Consider the following 19,398-nt stretch of genomic DNA (forward strand, 5'->3'; position numbering starts at 1 on the left):
AGTTTATTGGAAATTACCATATATTGACATTGAAGCATACTCTGTACTCTAGGTTTCTTTATGACTAAGTTTTGTTTCATATTGCATCATTCAATTCCGGTCACAGACAACTTCAAAATTTTACATAAGTGCTAACACCAACAATTACTTTATTTTGTAAGACATTTAGAAGTGATTTGATTTTTTTGATCAATTTTTCCTTTCAGCTTACTTATTTTGCTAAGAATAATTACTTTACATTTAAGGAAAGACAAACAGTCATATTCTTTGGTTATGGAAGCAAAGATGTTGGCTTGTTTGTTTATCAATAATCAAATTCTTGATTCAGTTTTTACAGAAAGTATATTTATCGTCTAAACCACCGCATTCAGTAAACAAACCATTGCTCATAAATGACCTCGTGGCGCAACGGTAGCGCTTCTGACTCCAGATCAGAAGGTTGCGTGTTCAAATCATGTCGGGTTCAGAAACCATTTGGAAGATGAAATGTACCAAATGAAACACCACAAAAGAAACAAATTGCCAAGTCTGTCATCCACCTTCTGTAATGTGATATTTGCTCATAGGTATAACTATATCACCTGCACAGTTTCATAAAAACTATCCATTCTGCTCATTTCTCATATTACTTATACAAAAAATACCCAGTTAGTTGGAAATTACTATATCTTGACATTGAAGCACACTCTGTACTCTTGGTTTCTATATGATTAAGTTTTGTTTCATATTGCATCGTTTCATTTCCGGTCAAAGACAGCTTCAAAATTTTACATAAGTGCTAACACCAACAATTACTTTATTTTATAATACATTTAGAAGTAATTTGACTTTTTTGATCAATTTCTCCTTTCAGCTTACTTATTTTGCTAAGAATAATGACTTTACATTTAAGGAAAGACAAACAGTCATATTCTTTGGTTATGGAAGCAAAGATGTGGGCTTGTTTGCTTATCAATAACCAAATTCTTGATTCAATTTTTACAGAAAGTATATTTATCGTCTAAAGCACCGCAATCAGTAAACAAACCATTGCTCATAAATGACCTTGTGGCACAACGGTAGAGCGTCTGACTCCAGATCAGAAGATTGCGTGTTCAAATCACGTCAGGGTCATTTACCATTTTGAAGATGAAATTTACCAAATGAAACACCATAAAAGAAACAAACTGCCAAGTCTGTCATCCACCTTCTGTAATGTGATATTTGCTCACAGGGATAACTATATCACCTGCACAGTTTCATAATATTTGCCCATTCTGCTCATTTCTCATAATACTTATACAAAAAATACCCAGTTAATTGGAGATTACCATATCTTGACATTGAAGCATACTCTGTACTCTAGGTTTCTTTATGACTAAGTTTTGTTTCATATTGCATCATTCAATTCCGGTCACAGACAACTTCAAAATTTTACATAAGTGCTAACACCAACAATTACTTTATTTTGTAAGACATATAGAAGTAATTTTATTTTTTTGATCAATTTTTCCTTTCAGCTTACTTTTTTTGCTAAGAATAATGACTTTATATTTAAGGAAAGACAAACAGTCATATTCTTTGGTTATGGAAGCAAAGATGTGGTCTTGTTTGCTTATCAATAACCAAATTCTTGATTCAGTTTTTACAGAAAGTATATTGATTGTCTAAAGCACCAAAATCAGTAAACAAGCCACTGCTTATAAGTGACCTCGTGGCGCAACGGTAGCACGTCTGACTCCCGATCAGAAGGTTGCGTGTTCAAATCACATCGGGGTCATTTACCATTTTGAAGATGAAATTTACCAAATGAAACACCATAAAAGAAACAAATTACCAAGTCTGTCATCCACCTTCTGTAATGTGATATTTGCTCACAGGGATAACTATATCACCTGCGCAGTTTCATAATAAATGTCCATTCTGCTCATTTATCATAATACTTATGCAAAAATAACCCAGTTTATTGGAAATTATCATATCTTGACATTGAAGCATACTCTGTACTCTAGGTTTCTTTATGACTAAGTTTTGTTTCATATTGCATCATTCAATTCCGGTCACAGACAACTTCAAAATTTTACATAAGTGCTAACACCAACAATGACTTTATTTTGTAAGACATTTAGAAGTGATTTGATTTTTTTGATCAATTTTTCCTTTCAGCTTACTTATTTTGCTAAGAATAATGACTTTACATTTAAGGAAAGACAAACAGTCATATTCTTTGGTTATGGAAACAAAGATGTGGTCTTGTTTGCTTATCAATAACCAAATTCTTGATTCAGTTTTTACAGAAAGTATATTTATCGTCTAAAGCACCGCAATCAGTAAACAAACCATTGCTCATAAATGACCTTGTGGCGCAACGGTAGCGCGTCTGACTCCAGATCAGAAAGTTGCGTGTTCAAATCACGTCGGGGTCAATTACCATTTCGAAGATGAAATTTACCAAATGAAACACGATAAAAGAAACAAATTGCCAAGTCTGTCATCCACCTTCTGTAATGTGATATTTGCTCACAGGTATAACTATATCACCTGCACAGTTTCATAATAAATATCCATTCTGCTCATTTCTCATATTACTTATGTAAAAAATACCCAGTTAGTTAGAAATTACCATATCTTGACATTGAAGCATACTCTGTACTCTTGGTTTCTTTATGATTAAGTTTTGTTTCATATTGCATCGTTTCATTTCCGGTCAAAGACAACTTCAAAATTTTACATAAGTGCTAACACCAACAATTACTTTATTTTATAAGACATTTAGAAGTAATTTGACTTTTTTGATCAATTTTTCCTTTCAGCTTACCTATTTTGTTAAGAATAATGACTTTGCACTGAAGGGGAGACAAACTGTCTTATTCTTTGGTTATGGAAGCAAGGATGTGGGCTTGTTTGCTTATCAATATCCAAATTCTTAAATTCCGTTTTTACAGAAAGTATATTGAAAGTCTAAAGCACCACAATCAGTAAACAAGCTGCTGCTCATAGGTGACCTCGTAGCGCAATGGTAGCGCGTCTGACTTCTGATCAGAAGGTTGGGTGTTCAAATCATTTTGGGGTCAATTACCATTTTGAAGATGAAATTTACCAAATGAAACACCATAAAAGAAACAAATTACCAAGTCTGTCATCCACCTTCTGTAATGTGATATTTGCTCACAGGTATAACTATATCACCTGCACAGTTTCATAATGAATATCCATTCTGCTCATTTCTCATATTACTTATGCAAAAAATACCCAGTTAGTTGGAAATTACCATATCTTGACAATGAAGCATACTCTGTACTCTTGGTTTCTATATGATTAAGTTTTGTTTTATATTGCATCATTCAATTCCGGTCACAGACAACTTCAAAATTTTACATAAGTGCTAACACCAACAATGACTTTATTTTGTAAGACATTTAGAAGTGATTTGATTTTTTTGATCAATTTTTCCTTTCAGCTTACTTATTTTGCTAAGAATAATGACTTTACATTTAAGGAAAGACAAACAGTCATATTCTTTGGTTATGGAAGCAAAGATGTGGGCTTGTTTGCTTATCAATAACCAAATTCTTGATTCAATTTTTACAGAAAGTATATTTATCGTCTAAAGCACCGCAATCAGTAAACAAACAATTGCTCATAATTGACCTTGTGGCGCAACGGTAGAACGTCTGACTCTAGATCAGAAGGTTGCGTGTTCAAATCACGTCAGGGTCATTTACCATTTTGAAGATGAAATTTACCAAATGAAACACCATAAAAGAAACAAACTGCCAAGTCTGTCATCCACCTTCTGTAATGTGATATTTGCTCACAGGGATAACTATATCACCTGCACAGTTTCATAATATTTGCTTATTTCTCATAATACTTATACAAAAAATACCCAGTTAATTGGACATTACCATATCTTGACATTGAAGCATACTCTGTACTCTAGGTTTCTTTATGACTAAGTTTTGTTTCATATTGCATCATTCAATTCCGGTCACAGACAACTTCAAAATTTTACATAAGTGCTAACACCAACAATTACTTTATTTTGTAAGACATATAGAAGTAATTTGATTTTTTTGATCAATTTTTCCTTTCAGCTTACTTATTTTGCTAAGAATAATGACTTTATATTTAAGGAAAGACAAACAGTCATATTCTCTGGTTATGGGAGCAAAGATGTGGGCTTGTTTGCTTATCAATAACCAAATTCTTGATTCAGTTTTTACAGAAAGTATATTGATTGTCTAAAGCACCAAAATCAGTAAACAAGCCACTGCTTATAATTGACCTCGTGGCGCAACGGTAGCACGTCTGACTCCAGATCAGAAGGTTGCGTGTTCAAATCACGTCGGGGTCATTTACCATTTTGAAGATGAAATTTACCAAATAAAACACCATAAAAGAAACAAATTACAAAGTCTGTCATCCACCTTCTGTAATGTGATATTTGCTCACAGGGATAACAATATCACCTGCACAGTTTCATAATAAATGTCCATTCTGCTCATTTCTCATAAAACTTATGCAAAAATAAACCAGTTTATTGGAAATTACCATATATTGACATTGAAGCATACTCTGTACTCTAGGTTTCTTTATGACTAAGTTTTGTTTCATATTGCATCATTCAATTCCGGTCACAGACAACTTCAAAATTTTATATAAATGCTAACACCAACAATTACTTTATTTTGTAAGACATATAGAAGTGATTTGATTTTTTTGATCAATTTTTCCTTTCAGCTTACTTATTTTGCTAAGAATAATGACTTTACATTTTAGGAAAGACAAACAGTCATATTCTTTGGTTATGGAAGCAAAGATGTTGGCTTGTTTGTTTATCAATAATCAAATTCTTGATTCAGAATAATGACTTTACATTTAAGGAAAGACAAACAGTCATATTCTTTGGTTATGGAAGCAAAGATGTGGGCTTGTTTGCTTATCAATAACCAAATTCTTGATTCAGTTTTCACAGAAAGTATATTTATCGTCTAAAGCACCGCAATCAGTAAACAAACCATTGCTCTTAAATGACATCGTGGCGCAACGGTAGCGCGTTTGACTCCAGATCAAAAGGTTGCGTGTTCAGATCACGTCGGGGTCAATTACCATTTTGAAGATGAAAAGTACCAAATGAAACACCATAAAAGAAAGAAATTGCCAAGTCTGTCATCCACCTTCTGTAATGTGATATTTGCTCACAGGTATAACTATATCACCTGCACAGTTTCATAATAAATGCCCATTCTGCTCATTTCTCATAATACTTATGCAAAAATAACCCAGTTTATTGGAAATTACCATATATTGACATTGAAGCATACTCTGTACTCTAGGTTTCTTTATGACTAAGTTTTGTTTCATATTGCATCATTCAATTCCGGTCACAGACAACTTCAAAATTTTACATAAGTGCTAACACCAACAATTACTTTATTTTGTAAGACATTTAGAAGTGATTTGATTTTTTTGATCAATTTTTCCTTTCAGCTTACTTATTTTGCTAAGAATAATTACTTTACATTTAAGGAAAGACAAACAGTCATATTCTTTGGTTATGGAAGCAAAGATGTTGGCTTGTTTGTTTATCAATAATCAAATTCTTGATTCAGTTTTTACAGAAAGTATATTTATCGTCTAAACCACCGCATTCAGTAAACAAACCATTGCTCATAAATGACCTCGTGGCGCAACGGTAGCGCTTCTGACTCCAGATCAGAAGGTTGCGTGTTCAAATCATGTCGGGTTCAGAAACCATTTGGAAGATGAAATGTACCAAATGAAACACCACAAAAGAAACAAATTGCCAAGTCTGTCATCCACCTTCTGTAATGTGATATTTGCTCATAGGTATAACTATATCACCTGCACAGTTTCATAAAAACTATCCATTCTGCTCATTTCTCATATTACTTATACAAAAAATACCCAGTTAGTTGGAAATTACTATATCTTGACATTGAAGCACACTCTGTACTCTTGGTTTCTATATGATTAAGTTTTGTTTCATATTGCATCGTTTCATTTCCGGTCAAAGACAGCTTCAAAATTTTACATAAGTGCTAACACCAACAATTACTTTATTTTATAATACATTTAGAAGTAATTTGACTTTTTTGATCAATTTCTCCTTTCAGCTTACTTATTTTGCTAAGAATAATGACTTTACATTTAAGGAAAGACAAACAGTCATATTCTTTGGTTATGGAAGCAAAGATGTGGGCTTGTTTGCTTATCAATAACCAAATTCTTGATTCAATTTTTACAGAAAGTATATTTATCGTCTAAAGCACCGCAATCAGTAAACAAACCATTGCTCATAAATGACCTTGTGGCACAACGGTAGAGCGTCTGACTCCAGATCAGAAGATTGCGTGTTCAAATCACGTCAGGGTCATTTACCATTTTGAAGATGAAATTTACCAAATGAAACACCATAAAAGAAACAAACTGCCAAGTCTGTCATCCACCTTCTGTAATGTGATATTTGCTCACAGGGATAACTATATCACCTGCACAGTTTCATAATATTTGCCCATTCTGCTCATTTCTCATAATACTTATACAAAAAATACCCAGTTAATTGGAGATTACCATATCTTGACATTGAAGCATACTCTGTACTCTAGGTTTCTTTATGACTAAGTTTTGTTTCATATTGCATCATTCAATTCCGGTCACAGACAACTTCAAAATTTTACATAAGTGCTAACACCAACAATTACTTTATTTTGTAAGACATATAGAAGTAATTTTATTTTTTTGATCAATTTTTCCTTTCAGCTTACTTTTTTTGCTAAGAATAATGACTTTATATTTAAGGAAAGACAAACAGTCATATTCTTTGGTTATGGAAGCAAAGATGTGGTCTTGTTTGCTTATCAATAACCAAATTCTTGATTCAGTTTTTACAGAAAGTATATTGATTGTCTAAAGCACCAAAATCAGTAAACAAGCCACTGCTTATAAGTGACCTCGTGGCGCAACGGTAGCACGTCTGACTCCCGATCAGAAGGTTGCGTGTTCAAATCACATCGGGGTCATTTACCATTTTGAAGATGAAATTTACCAAATGAAACACCATAAAAGAAACAAATTACCAAGTCTGTCATCCACCTTCTGTAATGTGATATTTGCTCACAGGGATAACTATATCACCTGCGCAGTTTCATAATAAATGTCCATTCTGCTCATTTATCATAATACTTATGCAAAAATAACCCAGTTTATTGGAAATTATCATATCTTGACATTGAAGCATACTCTGTACTCTAGGTTTCTTTATGACTAAGTTTTGTTTCATATTGCATCATTCAATTCCGGTCACAGACAACTTCAAAATTTTACATAAGTGCTAACACCAACAATGACTTTATTTTGTAAGACATTTAGAAGTGATTTGATTTTTTTGATCAATTTTTCCTTTCAGCTTACTTATTTTGCTAAGAATAATGACTTTACATTTAAGGAAAGACAAACAGTCATATTCTTTGGTTATGGAAACAAAGATGTGGTCTTGTTTGCTTATCAATAACCAAATTCTTGATTCAGTTTTTACAGAAAGTATATTTATCGTCTAAAGCACCGCAATCAGTAAACAAACCATTGCTCATAAATGACCTTGTGGCGCAACGGTAGCGCGTCTGACTCCAGATCAGAAAGTTGCGTGTTCAAATCACGTCGGGGTCAATTACCATTTCGAAGATGAAATTTACCAAATGAAACACGATAAAAGAAACAAATTGCCAAGTCTGTCATCCACCTTCTGTAATGTGATATTTGCTCACAGGTATAACTATATCACCTGCACAGTTTCATAATAAATATCCATTCTGCTCATTTCTCATATTACTTATGTAAAAAATACCCAGTTAGTTAGAAATTACCATATCTTGACATTGAAGCATACTCTGTACTCTTGGTTTCTTTATGATTAAGTTTTGTTTCATATTGCATCGTTTCATTTCCGGTCAAAGACAACTTCAAAATTTTACATAAGTGCTAACACCAACAATTACTTTATTTTATAAGACATTTAGAAGTAATTTGACTTTTTTGATCAATTTTTCCTTTCAGCTTACCTATTTTGTTAAGAATAATGACTTTGCACTGAAGGGGAGACAAACTGTCTTATTCTTTGGTTATGGAAGCAAGGATGTGGGCTTGTTTGCTTATCAATATCCAAATTCTTAAATTCCGTTTTTACAGAAAGTATATTGAAAGTCTAAAGCACCACAATCAGTAAACAAGCTGCTGCTCATAGGTGACCTCGTAGCGCAATGGTAGCGCGTCTGACTTCTGATCAGAAGGTTGGGTGTTCAAATCATTTTGGGGTCAATTACCATTTTGAAGATGAAATTTACCAAATGAAACACCATAAAAGAAACAAATTACCAAGTCTGTCATCCACCTTCTGTAATGTGATATTTGCTCACAGGTATAACTATATCACCTGCACAGTTTCATAATGAATATCCATTCTGCTCATTTCTCATATTACTTATGCAAAAAATACCCAGTTAGTTGGAAATTACCATATCTTGACAATGAAGCATACTCTGTACTCTTGGTTTCTTTATGATTAAGTTTTGTTTCATATTGCATCGTTTCATTTCCAGTCAAAGACAACTTCAAAGTTTTACATAAGTGCTAACACCAACAATTACTTTAATTTATAAGACATTTAGAAGTAATTTGACTTTTTGTGATCAATTTTTCCTTTCAGCTTACCTATTTTGTTAAGAATAATGACTTTGCACTGAAGGGGAGACAAACTGTCATATTCTTTGGTTATGGAAGCAAGGATGTGGCCTTGTTTGCTTATCAATAACCAAATTCTTGATTCAGTATTTACAGAAAGTATATTGATAGTCTAAAGCACCACAATCAGTAAACAAGCCGCTACTCATAGGTGACCTCGTGGCGCAATGGTAGCTTGTCTGACTTCAGATCAGAAGGTAGTGTGTTCAAATCATTTTGTGGTCAATTACCATTTTGAAGATGAAATTTACCAAATGAAACACCATAAAAGAAACAAATTACCAAGTCTGTCATCCACCTTCTGTAATGTGATATTTGCTCACAGGGATAACTATATCACCTGCACAGTTCCATAATAAATATCCATTCTGCTCATTTCTCATAATACTTATGCAAAAATATCCCAGTTTATTGGAAATTACCATATATTGACATAGAAGCATACTCTGTACTCTAGGTTTCTTTATGACTAAGTTTTGTTTCATATTGCATCATTTCAATTCCGGTCACAGACAACTTCAAAATTTTACATATGTGCTAACACCAACAATTACTTTATTTTGTAAGACATTTAGAAGTGATTTGATTTTTTTGATCAATTTTTCCTTTCAGCTTACTTATTTTGCTAAGAATAATGACTTTACATTTAAGGAAAGACAAACAGTCATATTCTTTGGTTATGGAAGCAAAGATGTGGGCTTGTTTGCTTATCAATAACCAAATTCTCGATTCAGTTTTTACAGAACGTATATTTATCGTCTAAGGCACCGCAATCAGTAAACAAACTGTTGCTCATAAATGACTTCGTGGCGCAACAGTAGCGCGTCTGACTCTAGATCAGAAGGTTGCGTGTTCAAATCACGTCGGGGTCAATTACCATTTTGAAGATGAAATTTACCAAATGAAACACCATAAAAGAAACAAATTGCCAAGTCTGTCATCCACCTTCTGTAATGTGATATTTGCTCACAGGTATAACTATATCACCTGCACAGTTTCATAATAAATGCCCATTCTGCTCATTTCTCATAATACTTATACAAAAAATACCCAGTTAATTGGACATCACCATATCTTGACATTGAAGCATACTCTGTACTCTTGATTTCTTTATGATTAAATTTTGTTTCATATTGCATCATTTCAATTCCGGTCACTTACAACTTCAAAATTTTACATAAGTGCTATCACCAACAATTACTTTATTTTGTAAGACATTTAGAAGTAATTTGATTTTTTTGATCAATTTTTCCTTTCAACTTTCTTATTTTGCTAAGAATAATGACTTTATATTTAAGGAAAGACAAACAGTCATATTCTTTGGTTATGGAAGCAAAGATGTGGGCTTGTTTGCTTATCAATAACCAAATTCTTGATTCAGTTTTTACAGAAAGTATATTAATAGTCTAAAGCACCACAATCAGAAAACAAGCCACTGCTCATAAGTGACCTCGTGGCGCAATGGTAGCGCGTCTGACTCCAGATCAGAAGGTTGCGTGTTCAAATCACGTCAGGGTCATTTACCATTTTGAAGATGAAATTTACCAAATGAAACACCATAATAGAAACAAATTACCAAGTCTGTCATCCACCGTCTGTAATGTGATATTTGCTCACACGGATAACTATATCACCTGCACAGTTTCATAATAAATGTCCATTCTGCTCATTTCTCAAAATACTTATGCAAAAATAACCCAGTTTATTGGAAATTACCATATCTTGACATTGAGTACTCTGTACTCTTGGTTTCTGTACTCTTGGTTTCTTTATGATTAAGTTTTGTTTCATATTGCATCGTTTCATTTCCGGTCAAAGACAACTTCAAAATTTTACATAAGTGCTAACACCAACAATTACTTTATTTTATAAGACATTTAGAAGTAATTTTACTTTTTTGATCAATTTTTCCTTTCAGCTTACTTATTTTGCTAAGAATAATGACTTTACATTTAAGGAAAGACAAACAGTCATATTCTTTGGTTATGGAAGCAAAGATGTGGGCTTGTTTGCTTATCAATAACCAAATTCTTGATTCAGTTTTTACAGAAAGTATATTTATCATCTAAAGCACCGCAATCAGTAAACAAACCATTGCTCATAAATGACCTCGTGGCGCAACGGTAGCGCGTCTGACTCCAGAAAAGAAGGTTGCGTGTTCAAATCATGTCGGGTTCAGTTACCATTTTGAACATGAAATTTACCAAATGAAACACCATAAAAGAAACAAATTACCAAGTCTGTCATCCACCTTCTGTAATGTGATATTTGCTCACAGGTATAACTATATCACCTTCACAGTTTCATAATAAATGTCTATTCTGCTCATTTCTCATAACACTTATGCAAAAATAACCCAGTTTATTGGAAATTACCATATCTTGATATTGAAGCATACTCTGTACTCTTGGTTTCTTTATGACTAAGTTTTGTTTCATATTGCATCATTGCAATTCCGGTCACAGACAACTTCAAAATTTTACATAAGTGCTAACACCAACAATTACTTTATTTTGTAAGACATTTAGAAGTAATTTGATTTTTTTTAACAATTTTTCCTTTCAGCTTACTTATTTTGCTAAGAATAATGACTTTATATTTAAGGAAAGACAAACAGTCATATTCTTTGGTTATGGAAGCAAAGATGTGGGCTTGTTTGCTTATCAATAACCAAATTCTTGATTCAGTTTTTACAGAAAGTATATTGATTGTCTAAAGCACCAAAATCAGTAAACAAGCCACTGCTTATAAGTGACCGCGTGGCGCAACAGTAGCACGTCTGACTCACGATCAGAAGGTTGCGTGTTCAAATCACGTCGGTGTCATTTAGCATTTTGAAGATGAAATTTACCAAATGAAACACCATAAAAGAAACAAATTACAAAGTCTGTCATCCACCTTCTGTAATGTGATATTTGCTCACAGGGATAACAATATCACCTGCACAGTTTCATAATAAATGTCCATTCTGCTCATTTCTCATAATACTTATGCAAAAATAACCCAGTTTATTGGAAATTATCATATCTTGACATTGAAGCATACTCTGTACTCTAGGTTTCTTTATGACTAAGTTTTGTTTCATATTGCATCATTCAATTCCGGTCACAGACAACTTCAAAATTTTATATAAATGCTAACACCAACAATTACTTTATTTTGTAAGACATATAGAAGTGATTTGATTTTTTTGATCAATTTTTCCTTTCAGCTTACTTATTTTGCTAAGAATAATGACTTTACATTTAAGGAAAGACAAACAGTCATATTCTTTGGTTATGGAAGCAAAGATGTTGGCTTGTTTGTTTATCAATAATCAAATTCTTGATTCAGAATAATGACTTTACATTTAAGGAAAGACAAACAGTCATATTCTTTGGTTATGGAAGCAAAGATGTGGGCTTGTTTGCTTATCAATAACCAAATTCTTGATTCAGTTTTTACAGAAAGTATATTTATCGTCTAAAGCACCGCAATCAGTAAACAAACCATTGCTCGTAAATGACCTTGTGGCGCAACGGTAGAGCGTCTGACTCTAGATCAGAAGGTTGCGTGTTCAAATCACATCGGGGTCAATTACCATTTTGAAGATGAAATTTACCAAATGAAACACCATAAAAGAAACAAATTGCCAAGTCTGTCATCCACCTTCTGTAATGTGATATTTGCTCACAGGGATAACTATATCAACTGCACAGTTTCATAATAAATGTCCATTCTGCTCATTTCTCATTTCATAATACTTATGCAAAAATAACCCAGTTTATTGGAAATTACCATATATTGACATTGAAGCATACTCTGTACTCTAGGTTTCTTTATGATTAAGTTTTGTTTCCTATTGCATCGTTTCATTTCCGGTCAAAGACAACTTCAAAATTTTACGTAAGTGCTAACACCAACAATTACTTTATTTTATAAGACTTTTACAAGTAATTTGACTTTTTTGATCAATTTTTCCTTTCAGCTTACCTATTTTGTTAAGAATAATGACTTTGCAGTGAAGGTTGAGACAGTCATATTCTTTGGTTATGGAAGCAAGGATGTGGGCTTGTTTGCTTATCAATAACCAAATTCTTGATTTAGTATTTACAGAAAGTATATTGATAGTCTAAAGCACCACAATCAGTAAACAAGCCATTGCTCGTAGGTGACCTTGTGGCGCAATGGTAGCGCGTCTGACTTCAGATCAGAAGGTTGCATGTTCAAATCATGTTGGGGTCAATTACCATATCGAAGATGAAATTTACCAAATGAAACACCATAAAAGAAACAAATTGCCAAGTCTGTCATCCACCTTCTATAATGTGATAATTGCTCTCAGGGATAACTATATCACCTGCACAGTTTCATAATAAATGTCTATTCTGCTCATTTCTCATAATACTTATGCAAAAATAACCCAGTTTATTGGAAATTATCATATCTTGACATTGAAGCATACTCTGTACTCTTGGTTTCTTTATGACTAAGTTTGTTTCATATTGCATCATCTCAATTCCGGTCACAGACAACTTCAAAATTTTACATAAGTGCTAACACCAACAATTACTTTATTTTGTAAGACATTTAGAAGTAATTTGATTTTTTTTGATTAATTTTTCCTTTCAGCTTACTTATTTTGCTAAGAATAATGACTTTACATTTAAGGAAAGACAAACAGTCATATTCTTTGGTTATGGAAGCAAAGATGTGGGCTTGTTTGCTTATCAATAACCAAATTCTTGATTCAGTTTTTACAGAAAGTATATTTATTGTCTAAAGCACCGCAATCAGTAAACAAACCATTGCTCATTAATGACCTTGTGGCGCAACGGTAGCGCGTCTGACTCCAGATCAGAAGGTTGCGTGTTCAAATCATGTCGGGTTCAGTTACCATTTTGAAGATGAAATTTACCAAATGAAACACCATAAAAGAAACAAATTACCAAGTCTGTCAACCACCTTCTGTAATGTGATATTTGCTCACAGGGATAACAATATCACCTGCACAGTTTCATAATAAATGTCCATTCTGCTCATTTCTCATAATACTTATGCAAAAATAACCCAGTTTATTGGAAATTACCATATATTGACATTGAAGCATACTCTGTACTCTTGGTTTCTTTATGATTAAGTTTTGTTTCATATTGCATCATTTCAATTCCGGTCACAGACAACTTCAAAATTTTACATAAGTGCTAACACCAACAATTACTTTATTTTGTAAGACATTTAGAAGTAATTTGATTTTTTTTTATTAATTTTTCCTTTCAGCTTACTTATTTTGCTAAGAATAATGACTTTATATTTAAGGAAAGACAAACAGTCATATTCTTTGGTTATGGAAGCAAAGATGTGGGCTTGTTTGCTTATCAATAACCAAATTCTTGATTCAGTTTTTACAGAAAGTATATTGATAGTCTAAAGCACCAAAATCAGTAAACAAGACACTGCTTATAAGTGACCTCGTGGCGCAATGGTAGCACGTCTAACTCCAGATCAGAAGGTTGCGTGTTCAAATCACGTCGGGGTCATTTACCATTTTGAAGATGAAATTTACCAAATGAAACACCATAAAAGAAACAAATTACCAAGTCTGTCATCCACCTTCTGTAATGTGATATTTGCTCACACGGATAACCATATCACCTGCACAGTTTCAAAATAAATGTCCATTCTGCTCATTTCTCATAATACTTATGCAAAAATAACCCAGTTTATTGGAAATTACCATATATTGACATTGAAGCATACTCTGTACTCTAGGTTTCTTTATGACTAAGTTTTGTTTCATATTGCATCATTTCAATTCCGGTCACAGACAACTTCAAAATTTCACATAAGTGCTAACACCAACAATTACTTTATTTTGTAAGACATTTAGAAGTAATTTGATTTTTTTGATCAATTTTTCCTTTCAGCTTACTTATTTTGCTAAGAATAATGACTTTACATTTAAGGAAAGACAAACAGTCATATTCTTTGGTTATGGAAGCAAAGATGTGGGCTTGTTTGCTTATCAATAACCAAATTCTTGATTCAGTTTTTACAGAAAGTATATTTATCATCTAAAGCACCGCAATCAGTAAACAAACCATTGCTCATAAATGACCTCGTGGCGCAACGGTGGCGCAACGGTAGCGCGTCTGACTCCAGAAAAGAAGGTTGCGTGTTCAAATCATGTCGGGTTCAATTAACATTTTGAACATGAAATTTACCAAATGAAACACCATAAAAGAAACAAATTACCAAGTCTGTCATCCACCTTCTGTAATGTGATATTTGCTCACAGGTATAACTATATCACCTTCACAGTTTCATAATAAATGTCTATTCTGCTAATTTCTCATAACACTTATGCAAAAATAACCAAGTTTATTGGAAATTACCATATCTTGATATTGAAGCATACTCTGTACTCTTGGTTTCTTTATGACTAAGTTTTGTTTCATATTGCATCATTGCAATTCCGGTCACAGACAACTTCAAAATTTTACATAAGTGCTAACACCAACAATTACTTTATTTTGTAAGACATTTAGAAGTAATTTGATTTTTTTGATCAATTTTTCCTTTCAGCTTACTTATTTTGCTAAGAATAATGACTTTATATTTAAGGAAAGACAAACAGTCATATTCTTTGGTTATGGAAGCAAAGATGTGGGCTTGTTTGCTTATCAATAACCAAATTCTTGATTCAGTTTTTACAGAAAGTATATTGATTGTCTAAAGCACCAAAATCAGTAAACAAGCCACTGCTTATAAGTGACCTCGTGGCGCAACAGTAGCACGTCTGACTCCCGATCAGAAGGTTGCGTGTTCAAATCACGTCGGGGTCATTTAGCATTTTGAAGATGAAATTTACCAAATGAAACACCATAAAAGAAACAAATTACAAAGTCTGTCATCCACCTTCTGTAATGTGATATTTGCTCACAGGGATAACAATATCACCTGCACAGTTTCATAATAAATGTCCATTCTGCTCATTTCTCATAATACTTATGCAAAAATAACCCAGTTTATTGGAAATTACCATATATTGACATTGAAGCATACTCTGTACTATAGGTTTCTTTATGACTAAGTTTTGTTTCATATTGCATCATTCAATTTCCGGTCACAGACAACTTCAAAATTTTATATAAATGCTAACACCAACAATTACTTTATTTTGTAAGACATATAGAAGTGATTTGATTTTTTTGATCAATTTTTCCTTTCAGCTTACTTATTTTGCTAAGAATAATGACTTTACATTTAAGGAAAGACAAACAGTCATATTCTTTGGTTATGGAAGCAAAGATGTTGGCTTGTTTGTTTATCAATAATCAAATTCTTGATTCAGAATAATGACTTTACATTTAAGGAAAGACAAACAGTCATATTCTTTGGTTATGGAAGCAAAGATGTGGGCTTGTTTGCTTATCAATAACCAAATTCTTGATTCAGTTTTTACAGAAAGTATATTTATCGTCTAAAGCACCGCAATCAGTAAACAAACCATTGCTCGTAAATGACCTTGTGGCGCAACGGTAGAGCGACTGACTCAAGATCAGAAGGTTGCGTGTTCAAATCACATCGGGGTCAATTACCATTTTGAAGATGAAATTTACCAAATGAAACACCATAAAAGAAACAAATTGCCAAGTCTGTCATCCACCTTCTGTAATGTGATATTTGCTCACAGGGATAACTATATCAACTGCACAGTTTCATAATAAATGTCCTTTCTGCTCATTTCTCATTTCATAATACTTATGCAAAAATAACCCAGTTTATTGGAAATTACCATATATTGACATTGAAGCATACTCTGTACTCTAGGTTTCTTTATGATTAAGTTTTGTTTCCTATTGCATCGTTTCATTTCCGGTCAAAGACAACTTCAAAATTTTACGTAAGTGCTAACACCAACAATTACTTTATTTTATAAGACTTTTACAAGTAATTTGACTTTTTTGATCAATTTTTCCTTTCTGCTTACCTATTTTGTTAAGAATAATGACTTTGCAGTGAAGGTTGAGACAGTCATATTCTTTGGTTATGGAAGCAAGGATGTGGGCTTGTTAGCTTATCAATAACCAAATTCTTGACTTAGTATTTACAGAAAGTATATTGATAGTCTAAAGCTCCACAATCAGTAAACAAGCCATTGCTCGCAGGTGACCTTGTGGCGCAATGGTAGCGCGTCTGACTTCAGATCAGAAGGTTGCATGTTCAAATCATGTTGGGGTCAATTACCATATCGAAGATGAAATTTACCAAATGAAACACCATAAAAGAAACAAATTACCAAGTCTGTCATCCACCTTCTGTAATGTGATAATTGCTCACAGGGATAACTATATCACCTGCACAGTTTCATAATAAATGTCCATTCTGCTCATTTCTCATAATACTTATGCAAAAATAACCCAGTTTATTGGAAATTATCATATCTTGACATTGAAGCATACTCTGTACTCTTGGTTTCTTTATGACTAAGTTTGTTTCATATTGCATCATCTCAATTCCGGTCACAGACAACTTCAAAATTTTACATAAGTGCTAACACCAACAATTACTTTATTTTGTAAGACATTTAGAAGTAATTTGATTTTTTTTGATTAATTTTTCCTTTCAGCTTACTTATTTTGCTAAGAATAATGACTTTACATTTAAGGAAAGACAAACAGTCATATTCTTTGGTTATGGAAGCAAAGATGTGGGCTTGTTTGCTTATCAATAACCAAATTCTTGATTCAGTTTTTACAGAAAGTATATTTATTGTCTAAAGCACCGCAATCAGTAAACAAACCATTGCTCATTAATGACCTTGTGGCGCAACGGTAGCGCGTCTGACTCCAGATCAGAAGGTTGCGTGTTCAAATCATGTCGGGTTCAGTTACCATTTTGAAGATGAAATTTACCAAATGAAACACCCTAAAAGAAACAAATTACCAAGTCTGTCAACCACCTTCTGTAATGTGATATTTGCTCACAGGGATAACAATATCACCTGCACAGTTTCATAATAAATGTCCATTCTGCTCATTTCTCATAATACTTATGCAAAAATAACCCAGTTTATTGGAAATTACCATATATTGACATTGAAGCATACTCTGTACTCTTGGTTTCTTTATGATTAAGTTTTGTTTCATATTGCATCATTTCAATTCCGGTCACAGACAACTTCAAAATTTTACATAAGTGCTAACACCAACAATTACTTTATTTTGTAAGACATTTAGAAGTAATTTGATTTTTTTTTATTAATTTTTCCTTTCAGCTTACTTATTTTGCTAAGAATAATGACTTTATATTTAAGGAAAGACAAACAGTCATATTCTTTGGTTATGGAAGCAAAGATGTGGGCTTGTTTGCTTATCAATAACCAAATTCTTGATTCAGTTTTTACAGAAAGTATATTGATAGTCTAAAGCACCAAAATCAGTAAACAAGACACTGCTTATAAGTGACCTCGTGGCGCAATGGTAGCACGTCTAACTCCAGATCAGAAGGTTGCGTGTTCAAATCACGTCGGGGTCATTTACCATTTTGAAGATGAAATTTACCAAATGAAACACCATAAAAGAAACAAATTACCAAGTCTGTCATCCACCTTCTGTAATGTGATATTTGCACACACGGATAACCATATCACCTGCACAGTTTCAAAATAAATGTCCATTCTGCTCATTTCTCATAATACTTATGCAAAAATAACCCAGTTTATTGGAAATTACCATATATTGACATTGAAGCATACTCTGTACTCTAGGTTTCTTTATGACTAAGTTTTGTTTCATATTGCATCATTTCAATTCCGGTCACAGACAACTTCAAAATTTCACATAAGTGCTAACACCAACAATTACTTTATTTTGTAAGACATTTAGAAGTAATTTGATTTTTTTGATCAATTTTTCCTTTCAGCTTACTTATTTTGCTAAGAATAATGACTTTACATTTAAGGAAAGACAAACAGTCATATTCTTTGGTTATGGAAGCAAAGATGTGGGCTTGTTTGCTTATCAATAACCAAATTCTTGATTCAGTTTTTACAGAAAGTATATTTATCATCTAAAGCACCGCAATCAGTAAACAAACCATTGCTCATAAATGACCTCGTGGCGCAACGGTGGCGCAACGGTAGCGCGTCTGACTCCAGAAAAGAAGGTTGCGTGTTCAAATCATGTCGGGTTCAATTAACATTTTGAACATGAAATTTACCAAATGAAACACCATAAAAGAAACAAATTACCAAGTCTGTCATCCACCTTCTGTAATGTGATATTTGCTCACAGGTATAACTATATCACCTTCACAGTTTCATAATAAATGTCTATTCTGCTAATTTCTCATAACACTTATGCAAAAATAACCAAGTTTATTGGAAATTACCATATCTTGATATTGAAGCATACTCTGTACTCTTGGTTTCTTTATGACTAAGTTTTGTTTCATATTGCATCATTGCAATTCCGGTCACAGACAACTTCAAAATTTTACATAAGTGCTAACACCAACAATTACTTTATTTTGTAAGACATTTAGAAGTAATTTGATTTTTTTGATCAATTTTTCCTTTCAGCTTACTTATTTTGCTAAGAATAATGACTTTATATTTAAGGAAAGACAAACAGTCATATTCTTTGGTTATGGAAGCAAAGATGTGGGCTTGTT

The 19,398-nt window shown here is 32.9% G+C and overlaps 18 non-coding genes across 18 annotated transcripts; all 18 read left to right on the forward strand.

Moving 5' to 3' along the window:
- Positions 1 to 394: 394 nt before the first annotated feature.
- TRNAW-CCA (transfer RNA tryptophan (anticodon CCA)) lies at positions 395 to 466 on the forward strand. The gene has a single exon. It is a non-coding gene; the product is annotated as a tRNA-Trp (tRNA).
- A 575-nt stretch (positions 467 to 1,041) lies between these two features.
- On the forward strand, positions 1,042 to 1,113 carry TRNAW-CCA (transfer RNA tryptophan (anticodon CCA)). Its single transcript has one exon. It is a non-coding gene; the product is annotated as a tRNA-Trp (tRNA).
- A 574-nt stretch (positions 1,114 to 1,687) lies between these two features.
- Positions 1,688 to 1,759, forward strand: TRNAG-CCC (transfer RNA glycine (anticodon CCC)). The gene has a single exon. It is a non-coding gene; the product is annotated as a tRNA-Gly (tRNA).
- Positions 1,760 to 2,333: 574 nt separating this feature from the next.
- Positions 2,334 to 2,405, forward strand: TRNAW-CCA (transfer RNA tryptophan (anticodon CCA)). Its single transcript has one exon. It is a non-coding gene; the product is annotated as a tRNA-Trp (tRNA).
- Positions 2,406 to 2,981: 576 nt separating this feature from the next.
- Positions 2,982 to 3,053, forward strand: TRNAR-UCU (transfer RNA arginine (anticodon UCU)). Its single transcript has one exon. It is a non-coding gene; the product is annotated as a tRNA-Arg (tRNA).
- A 1,211-nt stretch (positions 3,054 to 4,264) lies between these two features.
- On the forward strand, positions 4,265 to 4,336 carry TRNAW-CCA (transfer RNA tryptophan (anticodon CCA)). Its single transcript has one exon. It is a non-coding gene; the product is annotated as a tRNA-Trp (tRNA).
- Positions 4,337 to 5,014: 678 nt separating this feature from the next.
- TRNAW-CCA (transfer RNA tryptophan (anticodon CCA)) lies at positions 5,015 to 5,086 on the forward strand. Its single transcript has one exon. It is a non-coding gene; the product is annotated as a tRNA-Trp (tRNA).
- Positions 5,087 to 5,660: 574 nt separating this feature from the next.
- On the forward strand, positions 5,661 to 5,732 carry TRNAW-CCA (transfer RNA tryptophan (anticodon CCA)). Its single transcript has one exon. It is a non-coding gene; the product is annotated as a tRNA-Trp (tRNA).
- Positions 5,733 to 6,307: 575 nt separating this feature from the next.
- TRNAW-CCA (transfer RNA tryptophan (anticodon CCA)) lies at positions 6,308 to 6,379 on the forward strand. The gene has a single exon. It is a non-coding gene; the product is annotated as a tRNA-Trp (tRNA).
- Positions 6,380 to 6,953: 574 nt separating this feature from the next.
- Positions 6,954 to 7,025, forward strand: TRNAG-CCC (transfer RNA glycine (anticodon CCC)). The gene has a single exon. It is a non-coding gene; the product is annotated as a tRNA-Gly (tRNA).
- A 574-nt stretch (positions 7,026 to 7,599) lies between these two features.
- TRNAW-CCA (transfer RNA tryptophan (anticodon CCA)) lies at positions 7,600 to 7,671 on the forward strand. The gene has a single exon. It is a non-coding gene; the product is annotated as a tRNA-Trp (tRNA).
- A 576-nt stretch (positions 7,672 to 8,247) lies between these two features.
- Positions 8,248 to 8,319, forward strand: TRNAR-UCU (transfer RNA arginine (anticodon UCU)). The gene has a single exon. It is a non-coding gene; the product is annotated as a tRNA-Arg (tRNA).
- Positions 8,320 to 10,189: 1,870 nt separating this feature from the next.
- On the forward strand, positions 10,190 to 10,261 carry TRNAW-CCA (transfer RNA tryptophan (anticodon CCA)). The gene has a single exon. It is a non-coding gene; the product is annotated as a tRNA-Trp (tRNA).
- Positions 10,262 to 13,541: 3,280 nt separating this feature from the next.
- On the forward strand, positions 13,542 to 13,613 carry TRNAW-CCA (transfer RNA tryptophan (anticodon CCA)). Its single transcript has one exon. It is a non-coding gene; the product is annotated as a tRNA-Trp (tRNA).
- Positions 13,614 to 14,189: 576 nt separating this feature from the next.
- On the forward strand, positions 14,190 to 14,261 carry TRNAW-CCA (transfer RNA tryptophan (anticodon CCA)). Its single transcript has one exon. It is a non-coding gene; the product is annotated as a tRNA-Trp (tRNA).
- Positions 14,262 to 15,494: 1,233 nt separating this feature from the next.
- On the forward strand, positions 15,495 to 15,566 carry TRNAG-CCC (transfer RNA glycine (anticodon CCC)). Its single transcript has one exon. It is a non-coding gene; the product is annotated as a tRNA-Gly (tRNA).
- A 1,975-nt stretch (positions 15,567 to 17,541) lies between these two features.
- On the forward strand, positions 17,542 to 17,613 carry TRNAW-CCA (transfer RNA tryptophan (anticodon CCA)). The gene has a single exon. It is a non-coding gene; the product is annotated as a tRNA-Trp (tRNA).
- Positions 17,614 to 18,189: 576 nt separating this feature from the next.
- Positions 18,190 to 18,261, forward strand: TRNAW-CCA (transfer RNA tryptophan (anticodon CCA)). The gene has a single exon. It is a non-coding gene; the product is annotated as a tRNA-Trp (tRNA).
- The last annotated feature ends 1,137 nt before the right edge of the window (positions 18,262 to 19,398 follow it).

Source organism: Pseudophryne corroboree, chromosome 6 (assembly GCF_028390025.1).
Source record: "Pseudophryne corroboree isolate aPseCor3 chromosome 6, aPseCor3.hap2, whole genome shotgun sequence".
NCBI classification, from domain to species: Eukaryota; Metazoa; Chordata; class Amphibia; order Anura; family Myobatrachidae; genus Pseudophryne; species Pseudophryne corroboree.